Raw genomic sequence first — 23,236 nt, forward strand, 5'->3', positions numbered from 1 at the left:
CATGTCCACAGTACTCAAAACAAGAGTGGTGCCGAGTCCAGAGGTGGCGATCTTTGGAGTGTTGGAAGAGCCGGGAGTCCAGGGGGAGAGAGAGGCTGACGTTTTGGTCTTTGCCTCCCTGGTAACCCGGAGGCGGATAATGTTAATGTGGAGGGACTCGAAGCCCCCAAAATCGGAGAACTGGGTTAGCGACAGGGCTGGGTTTCTTAGTCTTGAGAAAACAAACTTGGCCCAAAGAGGGGCAATGTTCAGGTTTGCCCGGGGGTGGTAGCCGTTTGATGACTTTTCGGGGAAAATTAAATGTCAGCAGAGGCAGAAATCTGGGGGGGGGCGGGGTTTAGGTTTTTTTTTCTTTGTTGGGGGTGTGAAGAACATGTCAGGGATGGAAATGTTTTATATACTATGTTTATGTTGTTGTTATTATTATAAAAGCTATAAATACCCTAATAAAATGTTTTTTTTAAAAATAGCTATTGGAAACCTCACTTCAATGTTAACAACCAAGGAGGAAATTTTCTAATTTTTACCGAATTACTATACTTACTGAACAGATAGATTTCTCTGAAACTTATCTTTCCTGTTAGATGGTTATTACACTCTTCAGCCCTGGACTATAAACATCTCCGTACAAATCCTCATGATGATTATGAGACAGTAGAGGTTCTACTGGATCAAGTTTGCTAACCTCATGCAGAACTGCGAAACAGGAACACTGAATATCACCGTTTCGTGGAATGTGCTGTGAACGGTCTCTCGGCTGACTGCTCCATGGTAAACAAGGCCAATGGGTCAAGGCATGGTCATGAGTCTCTCTATTCCCTTTCAGTTTATTTTTTGATATTAAGTTGCAGCTTGTGGAGGTGGCAGTCATACTCGTAACTGCAATGGCGGAGGAAAGACTCCAGCATCCACATCTGATGCTGGAGCAGGGCCAGTTGAGCAGCCAGAAGTGGGACTAGCTGACATGGGCACTCGCAGGTGATGTCTAAATGCAAGAGTCTACCATCATTGGCTCTCCTTCCTCAAGCTCTCAGAGACCCTGCGCCACCAGAGACTACGGTTGATGATAGAGATGGTAAGGCACCGTTGCCATTTGTTTGAGGATCTGGCGCCATGCAGCGTGAGATTACACCCACTGCCTGTGGCATTGAAGGTAACGGCTGTACTCAAATTTTATGCCAGTGGTCCCTTCCAGGGCTCCACCGGGACCTTTGCATCTCCCAGGCCTCCGCACATGAGTACATTAGGGAGGTAACTGATGCTCAATTTCCAAGTGAATCACTATCAGGACCAGGTGAGCCAGGATAACAGATCCTTAGGGTTCGGGAGATCACTGGTCTGCACAGGTGCAGGGGGCCATTGATCGCACATGTGGCTCTCTGTGCAACTTGGCACTATGGCATGCTGCTCCGTCCACAACCTGGTGCTGCAACGGAGTGAGGAGTTTGCTCAGGAGGATGTGGAGGACCAGAAAGTCTCCAGGGATGAGGAAGATGTCGAGGAGGGCCCCAAAGATGAGCCGCCAGAGGAGGGGCTGGAAGGCAGCCATGCAGGGGTGAGGGTGCGTATGGGCAAGTGGTCCTCATCACAATAAGGTTCCAGGAAATCCAGGATTGGGGAGGAAACATGGGGGACCCTTCTAGATATGGCCATTCCTATGCGCCTGGAGGGTTGATCAGGTTAAAAACTCAGGCAGTTGGTGATGGGGAATCCCTGAGTGCAAGCTGCCCATTCACAGCAGGGGGTTGGTGATGACTTGCAGTGAGGAAAGGGCTGTGATGCTCCTCAGAGATACAACAAGTATCTCCTGTCCGGCTGTTGGCAGCTCTCAGGTTCCCTGTGGCTTGCGTAATTTCTCTCCTGATGCTATCTCAGGGGCTGGGGGTTCGGTAGAGAACTGTCTGCATCATTACATAGATAGGTTGGAGACTTGGGCAGAGAAACTGCAAATGGAGTTTAATCCGGATAAATGTGAGGTAATGCATTTTGGTAGGTCTAACATAGAGGGGAATTATACCGTAAATGGTAAAACTCTTCAGAATATAGAAAGTCAGAGCGATCTAGGCGTGCAGGTCCACAGAAGGTGGACAAGGTAGTCAAGAAAGCATAGGAATGCTTGCCTTCATTGAACGGGGCATCAAGTATAAAACCTGGCAAGTCATGCTGCAGTTTTAGAGAACCTTGGTAACACCACACTTGGAATATTGCGCATAATTCTGGTCGCCACATTACCAGAAGGATGTGGAGGCTTTGGAGAGGGTGCAGAGGAGGTTTACCAGGATGTTGCATGGTCTAGAGGGTGTTAGCTATGTGGAGAGGCTGAATAGACTCGGACTGTTTTCATTAGAAAGACGGAGGTTGAGGTGTGACCTGATAGAGGTCTACAAGATTATGAGGGACATGGATAGAGTGGATGAGCAGGCACTCTTTCCCAGGGTGGAGGGGTCAGTCACCAGGTGGCATCGGTTTAAGGTCCGTGGGGCAAAGTTTAGAGGAGATGTGCGAGGCAGGTTTTTTACGCAGAGGGTAGTGACTGCCTGGAACGTGTTGCCATGGGAGGTGGTGGAAGCATAATACAGTAACGGCATTCAAAAGGCATCTTGATAAACACATGGATAGGATGGGTATAGAGGGATGCTGCACAAGGAAGTGCTGAGGGTTTTGGCAAAGGTTCGTATCATGACCGGTACAGGCTTGGAGGGCCGAAGGGCCTGTCCCTGTGCTTGTTCTTTGTTCTTTCTATTACTCTATTGCTCAACCCTGACAGTGCGAGGAAAAGATAAGCACTGATTTGACATCATTGCACAGAGGAAATGGAGGCAGTGTTATAAATCCAATTGCATCCCCAACATTAGACGAGCCATTGCATTCACTAATCAGTGGAGATCGTGTGCGTAAAAGTAGTTAACAAAAGTCAGTTTTAATGCACTGTGAGATCAAATATATACAAATGTCAGAGCTCTACATTTTCTGCCTAATATTGTCCATGCCAACGTTGTGCAACTACTATTCCTTCATCTTCCAAACCCCCCATCGCTACGCCGAGGTGACTCCCCAGGATCCACATCGGAGCTTGTGGTGGCCTGCTGTCTACCATGCCCTGCTGCCTGAGATAACCTTGGGGGGCGCCTCCGAAGGGCTGGGACCTGGCAGGCCCCAGTCTACTTGTGGGTGGAACATGTGTTGTGATGCCACCCTGTTTTGTCTCCTGGGCTGGAGGTGCCTAAGTTTATGGAAGGGGGAGTGAAATGGACTGGATACTCCCAGTCTCCTGACCAGAAGGCCCCGGGCTATGCACCAGCATGGCCACCATCATCCATGCAGGTTGGTCACCTTTCTGGAGGGTCTCCTGCCCGCCTATGGGTAAATAGTTGCCCTCTTCTCCCGCATCATCCAACATCTGTGACATGGCATCCTCCATGGACATTGGAGCTGGTTTTCTTGCTGCCACCCTCTTGGTGAGAATGTGAGCAAGTGCTCTGGAGCTGTTAAAATTCAGCACCCCTTGATTGATCTGCTCAGATAATACCCAAACAGGCAAATCAGACACATAGCAATACAGGCACGACGTTACTTGCTTGAATTTTTAAAAATAAATTTAGAGTACCCAATTCTTTTTTTCCCCCAATTAAGGGGCAATTTAGTGTGGCCAATCCACCTACCCTATACATCTTTGGGTTTATGGGGATGAGACCCACGCAGACAATGCGGGAGAATGTGCAAACTCCACACAGACAGTGACCCGGGCAGGGATTAAATCCAGGTCCACAGTGTGTGAGGCAGCAGTGCTAACCACTGTGCTGCCCTTGAATTGTTTTCTACGTGTTTAAAAATGGTCTAGATCGTGCTGAGGCAGCCAGCAGGATTCACTCTGGTTTTTGTCCCGAAAATGGCACTCAGCCATTTGGGAAGATTCGAGCCTATATAATTGCTGCTATTACCCCATATACTGCTCCAGCAAATGTTGCCAATTCCAGAAGAGAGCTCAAAATTTCTACCTCACTTTGCATGTAGAAGTATTAAAAATTTCACACCTGAAAGTTCTGGGTCTAATCTTTAGATTACAGCCCTGAGGGTCTATACTCCCAAAATAGTGGAAATAATTTCTGACCATCTACCCCAGTAGTTTCCCTTAATATCTCAAAACCTTTGCTCAAATTACCCTTTCACCTTCTAAATTCCAGGAGATCTGCTCGCAGTAATCTAACAAGGTCTTTGTGTAGACCTGGTTGCATGACTTCTACGCTCTCGTATTCTAGTCCTCAAGATATAAAGGACAACATGGGCGACACTGTTGCTTCACAGTACCAGGAACCCGGGTTCGATTCCCGGCTTTGGTCACTGTCTGTACAGAGTCCGCACGTTCTCCCAGTGTCTGTGTGGGTTTCGTCCTGGTGCTCCGGTTTCCTCCTCCAGTCCAAAGATGTGCAAGTTTGGTGGACTGGTACTGCTAAATAGCCCATAGTGTCCTAAAGGTTAGGTGGGGTTAAGGAGTTACAGGGATAAGGTGGGGTAGTGTGCCTTGGTCGGGTGCAAGGGGCTGGTTTAGCACAGTGGGCTAAACAGCGGGCTTGTAATGCAGAACAAGGCCATCAACGCGGGTTCAATTCCCGTACCAGCCTCCCCGAACAGGTGCTGGAATGTGGCGACTCGGGGCTTTTCACAGTAACTTCATTGAAGCCTACTTGTGATAATAAGCTATTATTATTAATTATTATTATTAGTTAAGAGGGTCAGTGTAGACTCGATGGGCCTAATGGCCTCCTTCTGCACTGAAGGGATTCTATGTTCTATGATGGTCATTTAATTACACCCATTGATTATTTTCTGACCTCTTCATGAGATTTCAATGATCAATGCACTTGGACCATCAAGTGTCTTTGGACCTCCATTGATTCTCGGTTTCCACCATGTAGAAAGTACGCTCTTTTACTCTTTTCCCAACAGTCTGGCCATTTTAGTGATTGGAATGCGTAAGGGTATGACGGTCCACTTCACCACTCAATGCATTCGAACTGATCAACTAATAAATATCTTCCATTGCTACATTTTGGCTGAGGTTCCTATGCAGGTTTGGGAAACTGCCAATATTTGTCCAATGCCCATTACATTCAGCTGAAAAAAAGCTGACATTTAAAAGGCAGGTCTTAGATGAGGGTAAGGTTCTCGCTCGCTCACACTGTGAACAGGAATCTAGCTAGGTGTGTACAGTGTATCAGGATCCTGTCAATTGTGTGCAGGGTTTCAAAGTGTAACAGGATCTTGCCAGGTGTGAACAGGGTTTCACAGTTTATCAGGATCCTGCCAGGTGTGTAAAGGATTTCACAAAGTATCAGGATCCTGCCGGCATGTACAGGATCTTTCCACATGTGTAAGGGTTTCACAGTGCATCAGGTTCAAAGAACAAAGAACAATACAGCACAGGAACAGGCCCTTCGGCCCTCCAAGCCTGCGCCGATCACGAGTCCTATCTAGACCAATCGCCTGTATCCTGCCATACACCATCTGTTCATGTTCCTTCCAACTGTGTCCAGGGTTTCACAGTGTCAGGTTCCTGCTAAGTGTGTACAGGGTTTCACAGTATATCAGGTTTCTGCGAGGGGTGTGCAGGGTTTCACAGTGTATCAGGATCCTGTCAGGTGTGTACAGGGGTTCACAGTGTATCAGGATCCTGCCAGGTGTGTACAGGGTTTCACAGTGTATCAGGATCCTGCCAGGTGTGTACAGGGTTTCAGTGTATCAGGGTCCTGCCACATGTGTATGGGGTTTCACAGTGTATCAGGTTTCTGCGAGCGGTGTGCAGGGTCACAAAGTATCAGGATCCTGCCATATGTGTACAGGGTTTCACAATATGTCAGAACGCAACAGGTGCGCACAGGGTTTCACTGTGTCAGGATCCTGCCAGGTATGTACAGAGTTTTACAGTGTATCATGATCATTCCAGGGGTGTATAAAACCTTACAAGTGACTCCAACATAAATGTTTACAGGTGACATCCAAAATAAGATAATAAATTATATGAATTGTAACTTGAACCTTTGTAAATGAATTGAGGATTTATGTCATTTCAAATAATATTCAATCGTGCTGCCTCAGCCTTTCATCTTCTGATTTTTACAGGGTGAGGGATTGGGCCGAGTTAAGATCTTTCGAAGTGTCGGTTAGACTTGATGGGCCATATGGTCTCTTTCTGCACTGTAGGGATTCCAAGATTCTATTTCAAGATTCGGCCAATCGCTACCATTAAATAGTCTGATTCTCCCAAGTGAAATCATTATTTGTAATTCTCAACTTTTCATTACCTTTCAGGTGGCTGGGTACTTCGGACAATCCTTGTGTGATTTTAATGTAATCAAATTGATGAGGGCCTGTTTGAAAAAATGAACTTCCATCAAATTAGATCTGTGTAACATTCTGTTTAAATCTGAAACTGAATTCAGTGTGTAATTTTACCGTACCGAATTCCTGTATTTCTTTCAGTATTTTATCCAACCTTGGTACTCCATGGCGGATTTTCACAAAGGATTCCCACATTTTCCTTCGGGCCCGCGATCCTTTCTCCATCACCAGATTTAGGAGAAGTTTGGAACTATCCACCCGGTTTCCCTTCTCCAAGAGCTCAGTGACTTTCTGGAAAGAGTAATAATGAAGATACTGAGGAGCAGAGTACAAGATAAACACTGAGAATGAGAAGGAAAGGATCTGCTCAGTGACTGAACTTCCCAGTCGAGCTCTAATAGCAGTCATTGGACCTGGTACTGATACATAGTGAACATGGCTGAATATTCTGTAAATATTGTGATTCAATCTTCAAATAAATTTGATGGTGCGAAAACAGAAATCAGAAAAGTTCTCGGTGAGGAATCTTTGAGGATCTGCAGTCATTTTAGTGGGATCTGTTTTCCATGCCTTCAATGTCCAATGTGACATCAGGGGCGGGATTCTCCGACCCCCCGCCGGGTCGGAGAATCGCGGGGGGCTGGCATGAATGCCGCCTGTTCAGTCTGTTGCTGAATTTTCCGGCACCGGATATTTGGCGGATGCGGAAATTGCGCCGTGCCGGTTGGTGCCCCCCCCCGCCCATTCTCTGGCCCGCGACGTGCCGAAGTCCCGCTGCTGGAATGCCTGTCCCGCCGGCGAGAATCAAACCACCTCTCTTACCGGCGGGACTAGGCGGCGTGGGTGGGCACGGGGTACTGGGGGGGGCGCAGGGCGATCTGGCACCGGGGGGTGCCCCCACAGTGGCCTGGCCAACGATCGGGGCCCACCGATCCGCGGGCGGGCCTGTGTCGTGGGGGCACAATTTTCCCTGCTCCTGGGCCACAGACTTCACCATGGCCGACGCGCAAGAGACACCCCCCCCCCGCGCATGCGCGGGGATGACGTCAGCAGCCGCTGACGCTCCCACGCATGCGCGGACTTCCGCCAGCCGGCGAAGTCCTTTCAGCTCCAGCTGGCGTGTCGCCAAAGCCCTTTCCCGCCGGCCGGCGGCGCGCCAACCATTCCGGCGCGGGCCTAGCCCTTCAAGGTGAGAGCTTGGCCCCTATGTGCGGAGAAATCCGCACCTTTGGGGCGGCCCGACGCCGGAGTGGTTCCCGCCGGGACTTCCCGCCCCACCGGGTAGGGGAGAATCCCGTCCCTTATTACTGATTGATCCATATATTTCACACATTTATTTTCTTTAGGTTGTCACACTTTGGTTTACTCAGAAATTAAACAGCAGCGAATAAGAGCTCAACTGTCAGGAAAGGAACAACTCTGAACTGAGGCACGACGTTCAAAAACTGTCTGGGAAATCACCATCGATTTATTAAAACAATTACTGTTGATTGACAGGTCAGAAGAATCAGGCATTGGACTTCCGGGTGCGGCTATGCAGAGCTAGGTCGCATATTCGGCAGCTCCCGCTTGGAACGGACTTTTGGGCTCTTTTACAGGGTCCCCACGGCATTTGTTTGACATTTCCCGGTGTGGGAAGAAGACTGCAGCATTCCCCTGACGGGTCCCCCAGGAATGTTATGTCTTTTGGCTGCCAAACCCGGCAGAAACAGTGAAGGATTTGGCTTGAGCTGCAGCAATAGACAGAGGCCTCTTCCAGCATGCAGGCGGGGGACGGGCAAGCTTAAAGCTGCAATCTGACTTGACTCTATCAAAGGTGAATTCTAGCAGCAGAGGGAACAACTGTGAAAGGATCTACCAAGACCATTGAAGAGACGGGGACGAGGCTTCTGGTGGCGGCCATGGAGGAGTACGTCGCGCATTCGGCAGCTCCCGTCTGGAACTGACTCTCAGACCTCTTCCAGGAGTTTCCATAGACTTTTTGGGGCAGACTGGTGAAGCAAACACTGCCAACTTCTATGAAACGGACCAGAAATGTAACGGCCAAAGGAGCGGCACTGGAGCAACAGGAGAAGCGAGGGAAAGAAAACAAAATGGCGGTGGCCAGGGACAAAGGGGAGTTGCAGGAGTTCATCAAGCGCTGCTTCGAGGAGTAGCGCGAGGAGATGCGCAAGGAGATGTTGGCGCCTATGCTTTCGGCAATTGAAGGACTCGGGATTACCCAGAAGGTCCACGAAGCTAAGATCCAGGAGGTACAGTAAAGAGTCAGTCAAAACGAGGACGAGCTCGTGGGCCTGGCGGTGAGAGTGGAGCAGAACGAGGCGCAACACAGGAGGTGGGCGGGAAGACTCGAAGACCTGGAGAACAGGTCGAGGAAAAAGAATCTGCGAATCCTGGGTCTCCCTGAGGGAGTGGAGGGGGCTGATGCCGGGGCATATGCGAGCACGATGCTCAAGACGATGATGGGCACGAAGGCCCCTTCGAGGCCGCTGGAGTTGGATGGGGCACATCGGGTGCTGGCGAAGAAGCCCCAGGCAAATGAGCCGCCAAGGGCGATGGTGGTGAGATTCCACCGGTTCACGGACAGAGAGTGGGTCCTGAGATGAGCCAAGAAGGAGCGGAGCAGTAAGTGGGACAATGCAGAGATCCGAATATACCCGGACTGGAGCACGGAGGTTGCAAAGCGGAGAGCGGGTTTCAACTGGGCCAAAGCGGCGTTGTACCAGAAAGAAGTGAAATTCGGAATGCTGCAGCCAGCGCGACTGTGGGTCACATACAAGGGCCAACACTATAACTTTGAAACGCCTGAGGAGGTGTGGACCTTTGTACAAGCCGAAAAGTTGGACTCTAACTGAGGGTTTGTGAGGGTAGGGGGGATGTTTTGACGTTTGGTGTGTGATGGTTGTTGTATATAGGGGGTCAATCACGTGCAGGAAATGTTACATGGGCTGGGGGAGAGAGACAAGGCCGCGACAGGAGCTGTGCCAGAGGGGGCGGAGCGGGCTTTGGAAAGCGCGGGGTTTTTTCCCGCACGCGGGAAGAAAGGCGGGAAGGGGAACGAAGGAATGCATATGGATTGGGAGACTCCCACGCGGGGAGGTCAATGGGACGGCGGGGGAAGACGGGTTCAGCATGCGTCAGCTGACTTATGGGAGTGACATGGGGGAGCAAAAAAGCTAGACAGGGGCCTAGCGGGGGGGAGGGGAGGGGGGGGAAGGGGGGGGTGAAGGGTTGCTGCTGCACTGGCCGAAAGGGAATGGGACACAGAAGAGGTGGTCGGGACGGGGGTCCCCCCTCTGGGGGACTGGAGGGTGAGGGAGGCGTGGACATGGGACTGGCCCAGAAAAGGAGATGGCTAGTCTGCGGGGCGTGACGGGGGGGCGGGGGGGGGTGTGGGGGAGGGTGAGAGCCCCTCCAATCCGGCTGATATCGTGGAATGTGAGGGGCCTGAATGGACCGGTGAAGAGGGCTCGAGTGTTCGCGCACTTAAAGGGACTGAAGGCGGACGTGGCCATGCTCCAAGAGACACATCTGAAGGTGGCGGACCAGGTCAGGTTAAGAAAGGGATGGGTGGGACAGGTATTCCACTCGGCACTGGACACAAAGAATAGAGGGGTGGCAATATTGGTGGGAAAGCGGGTGTCATTTGAGGCCAAGACTATTGTAGCGGACAATGGAGCGCGATATGTAATGGTTAGCGGTAGGCTGCAACGGACGTGGGTGGTGTTGGTAAACGTCTCCGCCCCGAACTGGGATGATGCAGGATTCATGAAGGGCATTGAACATAGAACATAGAACGATACAGCGCAGTACAGGCCCTTTGGCCCACGCATATTGGGGCGCATTCCGGACATGATGATCGGAGGCCTGATAATGGGAGGGGACTTCAATACAGTGTTGGATCCAGCACTAGACTACACCAAATCAAGGACTGGAAAGAGGCCGGCGGCGGCCAAGGTACTTAGGGGGTTTATGGATCAGATGAGGGGAATGGAGTTTGCAAGGCCTCAGGCCAGGGACTTTTCTTTCTTCTCCCATGTACACAGAGCCTACTCCCGGATAGATTTCTTTGTCCTGCGTAGGGCGCTCATCCCGAGGGTGGAGGGGATGGAGTATTCGGCTATAGCCGTTTCGGACCATGCCCCACACTGGGTGGAACTGGAGCTGGGAGAGGAGAGGGACCAACGCCCATTGTGGCGGCTGGATGTGGGACTGCTGGCGGACGAGGTGGTGTGTGGGAAGGTGAGGGGGTGTATCGAAAGGTACTGGGAGGCCAACGACAACGGGGAGGTGCGGGTGGCGGTGGTATGGGAGGCGTTGAAGGCGGTGATCAGGGGAGAGCTCATTTCCATTCGGGCTCATAGGGAGAAGACAGAGGGTATGGAAAGCGAGAGGTTAGTGGGGGAGGTTTTGAGAGTGGACAGGAGATACGCAGAGGCCCCGGAGGAAAGATTACTTGGGGAAAGACGACGGCTCCAGACGGAGTTTGACCTTTTGACCACAGGGAAGGCGGAGGCACAGTGGAGGAAAGCGCAGGGGGCGACCTACGAGTATGGGAAAAAGGCTAGCCGGATGCTGGCACACCAGCTCCGTAAGGGGATGGCAGCAAGGGAAATAGGGGGAGTCAAAGATGGAAGGGGAGCCACGGTTCGGAGTGCAACGAAAATAAACGAGGTATTCAAGGCCTTTTATGAAGAGCTGTACAGATCCCAGCCCCCAGCGGGGGAAGAGGGGATGAGACGATTCCTAGATCAGCTGAGATTCCCGAGGGTGGAGGAGCAAGAGGTGGCTGGTTTGGGGGCACCAATTGGGTTGGAGGAGCTGAGCAAGGGTTTGGGGAGCATGCAGGCGGGGAAGACCCCGGGACCGGACAGATTCCCGGTGGAGTTTTACAGGAAGCACGCAGACCTGTTGGCCCCGCTACTGGTGAGGACCTTTAATGAGGCAAGAGAGGAGGGGATCCTGCCCCCGACAATGGCGGAAGCGACAATTTCTTTGATCCTAAAGCGGGAAAAGGACCCACTGCAATGTGGATCGTACAGGACGATCTCGCTCCTCAATGTGGATGCAAAGTTGCTGGCAAAAGTGCTGGCCACGAGGATCGAGGACTGTGTCCCGGGGGTAATCCACGAGGACCAGGCGGGATTTGTAAAGGGCAGGCAACTAAACACCAATGTGCGGCGGCTCTTAAACGTGATAATGATGCCATCGGAGAAGGGAGAGGCGGAGATAGTGGCAGCTATGGACGCGGAGAAGGCCTTTGACCGAGTAGAGTGGGAGTACCTCTGGGAGGTGCTGCGTAGGTTTGGGTTCGGGGTAGGGGTTATCAATTGGATTAAGCTCCTTTACAGAGCCCCGATGGCGAGTGTCGTGGCGAACCGGCGGAGGTTGGAGTACTTTCGACTGTACCGAGGGACGAGGCAGGGGTGCCCCCTGTCCCCCCTGTTGTTCGCATTGGCGATTGAACCATTGGCCATGTCATTGAGGGAGTCTAATAAATGGAGGGGGGTGGCCCGAGGGGTAGAAGAGCATCGGGTGTCGCTATATGCGTATGACCTGTTGCTGTACGTGGCGGATCCAATGGAGGGGATGGTGGAGGTCATGCAGACTCTAAGGGAGTTTGGGGAGTTTTCGGGCTATAGCTCAATATAGGGATGAGTGAGCTCTTTGTATTACAGGCGGGGGACCAGGAAAGAGGGATAGTGGACCTACTGTTGCACTGAGGAGGGCGGAGGGGAGCTTTCGGTATCTGGGGATCCAGATAGCCAGGAGTTGGGGGACCCTACATAAACTGAATCTGACGAGGTTGATGGAGCAAATGGAGGAGGATTTCAAAAGATGGGACATGTTACCGCTCTCGCTGGCGGGTAGAGTGCAGTCGGTCAAAATGGTGGTCCTTCCGAGGTTTCTGTTTGTGTTTCAGTGCCTTCCCATCATGATCACTAAGGCCTTTTTTAAGAGAGTAGGCTGGTGTATTATGGGGTTTGTGTGGACGAATAAGACCCCGAGAGTAAGGAGAGTGTTCCTGGAACGCAGTAGGGACTGAGGTGGGTTGGCGCTGCCAAACCTGGGGAGCTACGACTGGGCAGCAAATGTGGCGATGATCCGCAAGTGGATTATGGAGAGAGAGGGGGCGGCATGGAAGAGGATGGAGACGGCATCCTGTAAAGGAACGAGCCTGGGGGCGTTGGTGACGGCACCGCTGCCGCTCTCGCAGACAAAGTATACCACGAGCCCGGTGGTGGCGGCAACGCTAAGGATCTGGGGCCAGTGGAGACGGCACTGGGGTGCAATGGGAGCATCGGTGTGGTCCCCGATCAGGGGTAACCACCGGTTTGTCTCGGGGTAGATGGACAGGGGGTTCCAGAGCTGGCATCGGGCAGAAGAATGGGGGACCTGTTCATCGACGGGACGTTGGCGAGCCTAGGGGCACTGGAGGAGAAGTTCGAGTTACCCCCAGGAAATGCTTTTAGATATATGCAGTTGAGGGCTTTCGTGAGGCGACAGGTGAGGGAATTCCCGTTGCTCCCGGCACAAGAAGTTCGAGATAGGGTGATCTCGGGTGTATGGGTCGGGGAGGGAAAGATGTCGGAAATACACCAGGAGTTGAAAGAAGAGGGGGAAACGCTGGTAGAAGAGTTGAAGGGTAAATGGGAGGAGGAGCTGGGGGAGGAGATCGAGGAAGGTCTTTGGGCTCATGCCCCAGGTAGGGTTAATTCCTCCTCCTCGTGTGCCAGGCTCAGCCTGATACAATTTAAGGTGGTCCACAGAGCGCACTTGACGGGGGCGAGGTTGAGTAGGTTCTTTGGGGTAGAGGACAGATGTGGAAGGTGCTCAGGGAGCCCGGCGAACCATGTCCATATGTTTTGGTCATGCCCGGCACTGGAGGGGTTCTGGAGAGGAGTGGCGGGAGCAATATCTCAGGTGGTGAAAGTCCGGGTCAAGCCAAGCTGGGGGCTAGCAATACTTGGAGTAGTGGACGAACCGGGAGTGCAGGAGGCGAAAGAGGCCGGCATTCTGGCCTTTGCGTCCCTAGTAGCCCGGCGAAGGATCTTGCTAATGTGGAAGGAGGCGAAGCCCCCCAGCCTAGAGGCCTGGATAAATGATATGGCTGGGTTCATAAAGTTGGAGAGGATTAAGTTCGCCTTGAGAGGGTGTGCGCAGGGGTTCTACAGGCGGTGGCAACCGGTCCTAGACTATCTCGCGGAGTGTTAGAGGAAGGTCGGTCAGCAGCAGCAGAAACCTTGGCGGGGGGGGGGGCGGGGGGTGGAGGGGATGTCCTAGGATGGGGGGGCGGGGTAGGGAAAGGGGGGACTGCCTGGGAGGGTGGATGAGCAAGAGATAACATGAAGGGTTGGGGAAACTGGCACCTATGGGTGAGGGCCAGTGTACAAAGCTGTGTAAATATATCATTTTGCCATATATATATCTTGCTCTGCGCGATGTATTGTTTTTTTTTGTTACGGGGGAAGGGTTATTGTTTGTAAGGAAGAAAAATTGTGTTAAAAAACTTTAATAAATATATTTATTTTTAAAAAAAGAAGAATCAGGCATTGATGGAAATGCGAACAATTCAATCTCTGTTCCCTGTGAGATTTATTTGTAGATCTGTTTGTGTGAATCCTTTTTAAGTAGAAACACATTCCCAGAAACGAGTCATGTGTAGTCAGAAGTTTGGCCATGCTAAATTGCCTATTAATTGGAAAAAAAAATAATTGGCTTCTCTAAATTTATATTAAAAAACAGATTTTCATCAACGGCTTACAATTACTAAAATCTGTGCTTCAGCTTTTCACTGAGGCAGAATCAGACAATGCATCCATTGCAAAGCAGGACACATCAGCAGGAGTGACCAAACCAGAACTTGGGGGCCGAATTTTATGAACATACGACCATACAAATTAGGAGTGGCAGTAGGCTACTTGCACCTGTTCCACCATAAAACCGACCAGCCACGATTACCTTCCAGACCCCTTGTTTAGCAAGACTCTATCCACCTCTGCCTTGAAAACATTCAAAGACTCTGCTTCCACTGCCTTTTGAGGACATGAGTTCCAAAGTTTCACCACGCTGAGAGAAAAAAATGTATTCCCATCTCTGCCTTAAATGGATGACCCAAGGGCGGCACGTGGCACAGTGGTTAGCACTGCTGCCTAAAGCGCTGAGGACTCAGGTATTCATTCCGGCCTTGGGTCACTGTCCGTGTGGAGTTTGCACATATTCCCCATGTCTGCGTGGGTCTCACCCCAACAACCCAAAGATACGCAGGGTCGGTGGAAAGGCCACGCTAAATTGCCCCTTAATTGGGAAAAAAAATAATTGGGTATTCTAAATTTATTTATTTTTCGAAATTAAATGGATGACCCCTTATGTTGAAAGATTTCCCAGTCGTGGTTTGTAGGAGCTTAGCCTTTCTCCAATGGTCTCACCAACGGATTCCGGACCGCCCCATCAACCTGCAATTGTACACTTGATCTAGGTCCATATCCACCCAAACCCCTCCACTCCTGCACCCTGTTTAAAGAATTTTACCCCTCAATTAATATCTCCTCTCTATGTTCTTCCTACCAAAATACGTTACACTGCATTGTGCTTAATCTGCCATCTCTCTGCCCACTCATATTGGCACAGTGGTTAATACTGCTGCCTCACAGCACCAGGGACCCGGGTTCAATTCCAGCTTTGGGTTACTGTCTGTGTGGGGTTTGCACGTTGTCCCCTTGTTTGCGTGGTTTTCCTCCAGTTTCCTCCCATAACTCAAAGATGTGCAGTTAGGTGGATTGGCCAAGCTAAAATTGCCCCTTACTGTCCAAAGATGTGCAGATTAGGTGGAGTTACAGGGATAGGGTGGGGGAGTGAGTCTTAGGAGGATACTTTTTCAGAGGGTTGGTACAGACTCGATGGACCGAATGGCTTCCTTCTGCACTGTGGGGGATGCATGAATCTACAAATACACCAACTAGTCCTTTTGATGTTCTACGCTGTACACTTTCACAGTTTACAACACCTGCAAGTTTTGAATAAGCTGCACACCAAGATCTAGATCATTAATATATATCAGGAAAAGCAAGAGTTCCAATAACAACCCCTGGGGGGGGGGGGGGGGGGGGGAACACCGCTGCAAACCTTCCTCTCGCACGAAAAATGTCCATTGACCATTACCCTCTGCTTCCTATTATTCAGCCAATTTTGCATCCAAATTGCTACTGTCCCTTTAGTCCAGGAGCAATAACTTTTCTCACAAATCTGTTGTGCAGCATTGTTTCAAATGCCTATTGAATGTCCATGTACACCTGATCAACAGTATCACCTTTATTGCCCTGTTACCTCCTCCAAAAACTCCAGCAAGTTAGATAAACACAATTTCCCCTTCAGAAATCCATACTCGCTTTCCTGATCAACCCACATTTTCCATATGACTACTCATTCTGTCCCAAATAATTGTTTCTTAAAGCTTCCCCACCTGTGATTAAACTAAGTTAAAATAATCAAAATACTGCTGGAAATAACTAGTTTGTTAATTGCTGGGGCTTCAATCTTTCCTGAACAAGGGTGTAACAGAGTTCTCCCAGTGAGACAGAGAAGACAGCCAGAGTGAGACAGCAAAGAGTGAGTTTGGGAATTTGAATCGAGGTGGGAATTGAATTGAATTAAATTGAATCAGTAAGGCAGCTCCTTTTAAATTTCAGGAGTTTAAATTAATTTATATTAAGCTAGTATTGGGCATTGTGCAGTGTAGCTTAACAAGGGATGTCCCACCCACTCACATAACTGGTTGGCAGTTAAGTGTCAGTCACTTTAATCTACTTTGATCTGAAAGCAGGTGGGGGAGGGGAGTCAATTCAGGACAGTTTAAAAAGAGCAACTTGTAACTCACTCCCAGTGAGTTCTCCCAGTGAGCCAGAGAAGACACAGCCAGAGTGAGACAGCAAAGAGTGAGTTTGGGAATTTGAATCGAGGTGGGAATTCAAAGCTGGGTGGGGAGGAAGTGCTTTTTGTGACGGGTAAGTAGTGTTTCTGTTTTTCTGTTTCTTTTCATTGGGATATATATATATTTTTTTTTTCTTCATTGTTTATTTATTTAGTTAAATTTTTGTGGGGGGAAATTGAAATTGTTCAAGTTAACCGAAGGTTTAAGACATGGCAGGAGATCTCAGACACGTGTCATGCTCCTCGTGTGCGATGTGGGAGCTCAGGGACACGTCCACTGTCCCTGGCTCCTTCACGTGCAAGAAGTGTGTCCAGTTGCAGCTCCTGTTAGACCGCTTGACGGTTCTGGAGCTGCAGATGGACTCACTTTGGAGCGTTCGCGATGCTGAGGACATCGTGGATAGCACGTTTAGCGAGTTGGTCACACCGCAGGTGAAAGGTACTGAGGGAGATAGTAAATGGGTGACCAAAAGACAGAGCAAGAGTAGGAAGGCAGTGCAGGTGTCCTCTGCGGTCATCTCCCTGCAAAAGAGATATACCGCTTTAGATACTGTTGAGGGAGATGGCTCACCAGGGGAAGGCGGCAGCAGCCAGGTTCATGGCACCGTGGCTGGCTCTGCTGCGCAGCTGGGCAGGAAGAAGAATGGCAGGGCAATAGTGATAGGGGACTCAATTGTAAGGGGAATAGACAGGCGGTTCTGCGGACGAAATCGAGACTCCAGGATGGTATGTTGCCTCCCTGGTGCAAGGGTAAAGGATGTCTCGGAGCGGCTGCAGGACATTCTGGGGGGGGGGGGGGGGGTGGTGAACAGCCAGCTGTCGTGGTGCACGTAGGCACCAACGATATAGGTAAAAAACGGGACAAGGTCCTACAAGCTGAATTTAGGGAGCGAGGAGTTAAACTAAAAAGTACGACCTCAAAGGTAGTAATCTCAGGATTGCTACCAGTGCCACGAGCTAGTCAGAGTAGGAATGTCAGGATAGAGAGGATGAATGCGTGGCTCGAGAGATGGTGCAAGAGGGAGGGATTCAAATTCCTGGGACATTGGAACCGATTCTGGGGGAGGTGGGACCAGTACAAACCGGACGGTCTGCACCTGGGCAGGACTGGAACCGATGTCCTAGGGGGGGGTGTTTGCTAGAGCTGTTGGGGAGAGTTTAAACTAATGTGGCAGGGGGATGGGAACCGATGCAGGAAGTTGGAAGGTAGTAAAACAGGGACAGAAATAAAAGGCAGTAAGGGGGAAAGTGTAAGGCAGAGAAGCCATAGTCAAAAATCAAAAAGGGCGACAGTACAAGGTACAGTGACTGAGGGGAGCTCAGTGAATAGGACCAGGAATACTAAAAGAAATAAAATGGGAAGTGAAAACATTAATGGTAAGCAATGCGGCAGGTTGTTACAGGAAGATGTGAGTTCGACGACAAGGAAAATTAGGAGAAAGGTTAAGAGGAAATATAACTTAGGAGAGGTTACTGACCGAGATGGTAAGATTAAGAACAGAGGTAAAAAAGCCAACATAAGTGTACTTTACCTGAATGCTCGTGGTATTCGGAATAAGGTAAATGAGTTGATGGAGCAAATCATCGTGAATGACTATGATTTAGTGGCCATTACTGAAACATTGTTAAAGGATGGTCACGACTGGGAGTTAAATATCCGAGGGTATCAAACTTTTCGGAAGGACAGAGTGGATGGTAAGGGAGGTGGTGTAGCTCTGTTATTTAAGGATGACATCCGGGCAACAGTAAGGGATGACATCGGTGCTATGGAGGATAAGGTTGAATCCATTTGGGTGGAAATCAGGAATAGTAAGGCGAAAAAGTCACTGATAGGAGTAATCTATAGGCCACCAAATAGTAACATTATGGTGGGGCAGGCTATAAACAAAGAAATAACAGATGCATGTAGAAATGGTACAGCAGTTATCATGGGGGATTTTAATCTACATGTTGATTGGTTTAACCAGGTCGGTCAAGGCAGCCTTGAGGAGGAGTTTATAGAATGTATCCGCGATAGTTTCCTCGAACAGTATGTAATGGAACCTACGAGGGAACAAGCGGTCCTAGATCTGGTCCTGTGTAATGAGACAGGATTGATTCAGGATCTCATAGTTAGGGATCCTCTCGGAAGGAGCGATCACAATATGGTGGAATTTAAAATACAGATGGAGGGTGAGAAGGTAAAATCAAGCACTAGTGTTTTGTGTTTAAACAAAGGAGATTACAATGGGATGAGAGAAGAACTAGCTAAGGTAGACTGGGAGCAAAGATTTTATGGTGAAACAGTTGAGGAACAGTGGAGAACCTTCCAAGTGATTTTTCACAGTGCCCAGCAAAGGTTTATACCAACAAAAAGGAAGGACGGTAAAAAGAGGGACAATCGACCGTGGATATCTAAGGAAATAAGGGAGAGTATCAAATTGAAGGAAAAAACATACAAAGTAGCAAAGATCAGTGGGAGACTAGAGGACTGGGAAATCTTTAGGGGGGCAACAGAAAGCTACTAAAAAAGCTATAAAGAAGAGTAAGATAGATTATGAGAGTAAACTTGCTCAGAATATAAAAACAGATAGTAAAAGTTTCTACAAATACATAAAACAAAAAAGAGTGGCTAAGGTAAATATTGGTCCTTTAGAGGATGAGAAGGGAGATTTAATAATGGGAGATGAGGAAATGGCTGAGGAACTGAACAGGTTTTTTGGGTCGGTCTTCACAGTGGAAGACACAAATAACATGCCAGTGACTGATGGAAATGAGGCTATGGCAGGTGAGGACCTTGAGAGGATTGATATCACCAAGGAGGTAGTGATGGGCAAGCTAATGGGGCTAAAGGTAGACAAGTCTCCTGGCCCTGATGGAATGCATCCCAGAGTGCTAAAAGAGATGGCTAGGGATATTGCAAATGCGCGAGTGATAATTTACCAAAATTCACTAGACTCTGGGGTGGTCCCGGCGGATTGGAAATTAGCAAACGTGACGCCACAGTTTAAAAAAGGAGGTAGGCAGAAAGTGGGTAATTATAGGCCAGTGAGCTTAACTTCGGTAGTAGGGAAGATGCTGGAATCTATCATCAAGGAAGAAATAGCGAGGCATCTGGATGGAAATTGTCCCATTGGACAGACGCAGCATGGGTTCATAAAGGGCAGGTCGTGCCTAACTAATTTAGTGGAATTTTTTGAGGACATTAACAGTGCGGTAGATAACGGGGACCCAATGGATGTGGTATATCTGGATTTCCAGAAAGCCTTTGACAAGGTGCCACACAAAAGGTTGTTGCATAAGATAAAGATGCATGGCATTAAGGGGAAAGTAGGGGCATGGATAGAGGATTGGTTAATTAATAGAAAGCAAAGAGTGGGGATTAATGGGTGTTTCTCTGGTTGGCAATCAGTAGCTAGTGGTGTCCCTCAGGGATCAGTGTTGAGCCCACAACTGTTCACAATTTACATAGATGATTTGGAGTTGGGGAACAAGGGCAATGTGTCCAAGTTTGCAGACGACACTAAGATAAGTGGTAAAGCAAAAAGTGCAGAGGATACTGGAAATCTGCAGAGGGATTTGGACAGGCTAAGTGAATGGGCTAGGGTCTGGCAGATGGAATACAATGTTGACAAATGTGAGGTTATCCATTTTGGTAAGAATAACGGCAAAAGGGATTATTATTTAAATGATAAAATATTAAAACATGCTGCTGTGCAGAGAGACCTGAGCGTGCTCGTGCATGAGTCGCAGAAAGTTGGTTTTCAGGTGCAACAGGTGATTAAGAAGGCAAATGGAATTTTGTCCTTCCTTGCTAGAGGGATGGAGTTTAAGACTAGGGAGGTAATGCTGCAATTGTATCAGGTGTCAGTGAGGCCACACCTGGAGTATTGTGTTCAGTTTTGGTCTCCTTACTTGAGAAAGGACGTACTGGCACTGGAGGGTGTGCAGAGGAGATTCACTAGGTTCATCCCAGAGCTGAAGGGGTTGGATTACGAGGAGAGGTTGAGTAGACTGGGACTGTACTCGTTGGAATTTAGAAGGATGAGGGGGGGGGGGGGATCTTATAGAAACATATAAAATTATGAAGGGAATCGATAGGATAGATGTGGGCAGGTTGTTTCCACTGGCGGGTGAAAGCAGAACTAGGGGGCATAGCCTCAAAATAAGGGGAAGTAGATTTAGGACTGAGTTTAGGAGGAACTTCTTCACCCAAAGGGTTGTGAATCTATGGAATTCCTTGCCCAGTGAAGCAGTAGAGGCTCCTTCATTAAATGTTTTTAAGATAAAGATAGATAGTTTTTTGAAGAATAAAGGGATTAAGGGTTATGGTGTTCGGGCCGGAAAGTGGAGCTGAGTCCACAAAAGATCAGCCATGATCTCATTGAATGGCGGAGCAGGCTCGAGGGGCCAGATGGCCTACTCCTGCTCCTAGTTCTTATGTTCTTATTATGTTCTTATTTGCAGTTTTCCAATCCTCTGGCACCTCCCTTGTGTCGAGACTGGAAAATTATGGCCAGGGCCCCTGCAATTTCCATTCCCACATCCTTCAATATCCTTGGATGCATCTCATCATGTCCACGGTGACTTGCCAATTTTAAGTACCAACTGTCTATTCCGCACTTCCTCCTTATAAATTTGGAATCCTTCGATGTAAACTTTCCGTGTCTGTCTCCCTGGCCTGGGTAGCATCTACCTCCTTGGTAAATACGGCGGCAAAGTATTAATTTATTACATTAACCATGCCTTGTGACTCCATTGTAAATTTCCTTTTAGATTCCTATCGGCCCAATTCCTCCTTTAACCACCCTTTTACTATCTGCCAATAGACGTCTTTGGGAATCCCCTCGGTTAGCTCTGTTACGTTTTTCTCAAAAACTCTCTTTGTTTCTCTGATGTGCTTTTTCAGTTCCACTCTGAACCTTCCACGTTCCTCTTGGTTCTCATCTGTATTTTTTATCTATCATGGGCACATCTCTTCTTCTTTAATTTCTATCTCCTTTTCCATCTAGGAATCACTAAATTTGTTTGCCCTCCCTTTCCCATTTAAAGGAATATACCTTGACTGTGCCCAGACCATTTCTGTTTTGGAGGTAGCCCAGTGTTCAGCGGCAGTTTTCCCGGCAACCTTTTGTTCCAGTCTAACCTGCCCATCTCCGTTCATGCTATTGAAGTCAGCTCTCCCCCAGTTAATTATGTTTACTGTGGATTTCTTGTTATCCTTTTCTATCATTGTGCTGAACCTTACGAAACAATGATCATGGTCTGCTAAATGTTCCACATTGACACTTTACTTGGCCCACCTCATTTCCAAGAACCAGGACTAACAGTGGATCCTTTCTTGTTGGACAGGGCACATGCCACTGTAGAAAGTTTTCTGAAACACAATTTGCCCCTCTCCACCTTTTTACACTACTGTCCCAGCTTGCGTTCGGGTAATTAAAATAGCCCATTATAACTACTGTATAATGTTTGCATCTCTGTATAACTTCCCTGCAGATTTGTTCATCTACATCATTCTCACTAATTGATGGTCTATGGACTACACCGAGCAATCTAATTGCACCATATTTGTTTCTTAGGTCCAGCAAAATTGATTTTGTCCTTGCAAACTCTGGAACATTCTCTTTCTCCTGCACTACAATGCTCTCCTAAACTAATACCAACACTCCTCCTTTCCTATCTTTTCTGAACACCTTGTCCCCAGGAATATTTAGCACGTCCTGCCCTCCCTTGAGCCAGGTCTCTGTTAATGCCACAACACAATCTGCGCCTATAATTCCCCAATCTTATTTATTATACTCTGAGCATTCACATAGATGCACAGCGTTCTAAACCCTACGAAGATCACTGGGGCTCATTGACTGACCTCCCGTGGGGTTCGTGGAGTACAAGTACCCTATTGAGTGGCCGGTGACCAGCCCAATAGGAGCTCATCACGAGAACTTAAATACTGTGACCCAGAACGGACCAGAGTCGCGATTGTCTCGAGTTGGGACAATCGCATTGTAGGCCATGGCTTCTTTTCTATTCAAGACTAAACCTTTCTTTTGGCCTAACTTGGCCTCTGCAGGAGTCATTACATTGGCAACAAAGAGCAAGAACGGGATTCTAAGTAGCCTTTAAAGCAAAGAAAACAACTCCACGAAGAAAAATAACTCGAAAATGTCCTTCTTTGGTAAAATTAAGCCATACGACGCAACCATAGAATACTGGGACCAGTCTGCTCAGTGCATGTGCTATTTCTTTCGAGCCAACATCATTGAAGGGGAGGAAAACCAGAAGGTAATCCTCCTGACTGAGTGTGGGGTCCCGACGTTTAGCATCATAAAATGTCCAACATGTCCAGCGGTCCCCAACTCCAAAACTTTTGACAAGCTCGGAGGACTAGTGCGAAGTCACTCTGATCCGAATATCAAACCCAAAATAAATTTCGGGCAGAGCCGAACCTAGACCTGAAAAAGGCCTTTGAGATTGCCTGTTTCCTGGAGAACACCGCGAAAAGGGCTCAGGAACTTCAAGGGACACCGGACAGGTTGAGGGGAGGGATTGCACGCTTACAGCAGCCTCCAATTCAGGCGAAGGCGCCTGCGTGCATCCCCTATTATCGATCTAATGTTCTGCAGGGATGCCCTGGCAGTCTAAGAAACAACAGCATGATACAGGAATGCAAGTGTCTGCTGTTGGACTGATGTAAATTTTGCAGAATAACTCAATTTATGCAAGGCTGGAATTAGCAATATATGTACCACTCAGGCAAGAAGCAAAAGCCAACTCAGGCCCATTACTTACATGTATATCAGCCTCCAGATGAAGGGACAATGCTAGTAACTGCATTGTCACAACCAAAGTAACCCCAACAAGATTAAGAGAACTGGCATTCCTTCAGAGATGGATGTAGATACAGGAACCACCATTGGTGAACAGACATTCAATTACCTCAGCAGTGCTAACAAATGTGCGAACGTGCAGCCATGGGCATCAGGGA

At 48.8% G+C, this 23,236-nt stretch overlaps 1 pseudogene; it reads right to left on the bottom strand.

Moving 5' to 3' along the window:
• Positions 1 to 23,236, bottom strand: part of LOC140411382 (NACHT, LRR and PYD domains-containing protein 3-like) — a 219,801-nt pseudogene that overhangs the window by 174,655 nt on the left and 21,910 nt on the right.

Source organism: Scyliorhinus torazame, chromosome 4 (assembly GCF_047496885.1).
Source record: "Scyliorhinus torazame isolate Kashiwa2021f chromosome 4, sScyTor2.1, whole genome shotgun sequence".
Taxonomy (NCBI): domain Eukaryota; kingdom Metazoa; phylum Chordata; class Chondrichthyes; order Carcharhiniformes; family Scyliorhinidae; genus Scyliorhinus; species Scyliorhinus torazame.